General features: G+C 44.7%; 1 non-coding gene across 1 annotated transcript; it reads left to right on the top strand.

The window, feature by feature from the left end:
- Positions 1–393: 393 nt before the first annotated feature.
- LOC116895015 lies at positions 394–533 on the top strand. The gene has a single exon (XR_004387202.1). It is a non-coding gene; the product is annotated as a small nucleolar RNA SNORA48 (small nucleolar RNA).
- The last annotated feature ends 217 nt before the right edge of the window (positions 534–750 follow it).

Genomic DNA, 750 nt, shown 5'->3' with positions numbered 1-750 from the left:
ATTTGCTTGTTTGTTTGGTTGGTTGGTTTTGTTTATATTTGTTTTGTGTATGTGCTCGAGTGCACTCACACATGTATATGTGTTGAAAGGCAGGGTTTCTCTAGAAGTTCAGGTTAACCTCTAACTCACAGAAATCTGCCTGTCTCTGCCTTCCATGTATGAGGTTGAAGTCATGTACAACCGTGCTCAGTTTAATTACAATTTTGTGATTGTGTAATTAGAGTGCTGCAGATACACAGCTGAATCATCTTGAGCTGTCTTACCTCCTTTCATTGTGTCATTTATTGCCCACCTCTCTGTCTGACCTTGTGACAACCAAGTAACACCTTTAGGAATATATTGTTTTAGTGGGCCATTAGTTTATTCCAGCACAAACCTAAAAATACCAACATCTCCCACTGGCAATGAGCAAAGAGCCACATTGGTGGTGGTGTTCTTACATTAGTCAGGGGCAGTGCAGATGGCAGTGCCTTGTCATCCTAGCTTGATGCCTGGTTTGGTGGCCAAAGCTGTTTTATGCCTCGGACTCATAAAAATCAAATCAAATCATATCCAGGCAATGTAGCACAGGAGGAGGAAGGCATACAGAGACCGGCCGACAGCCATGTCACCTACAGACCTGCTTTTCACTGCACAGCACATGCGTGCTATAGACACCCACCTGCCACTACACAGAGGGAAGATGTCACCCAGGCTGTAAGCCATGTGTCCAGCCTGCAATAAAAGCCACCACAGTGTGCAAGTATGTGG

Source organism: Rattus rattus, chromosome 2 (assembly GCF_011064425.1).
Source record: "Rattus rattus isolate New Zealand chromosome 2, Rrattus_CSIRO_v1, whole genome shotgun sequence".
Lineage (NCBI taxonomy): Eukaryota > Metazoa > Chordata > Mammalia > Rodentia > Muridae > Rattus > Rattus rattus.
This window is presented reverse-complemented; position numbering and strand designations above follow the sequence as displayed.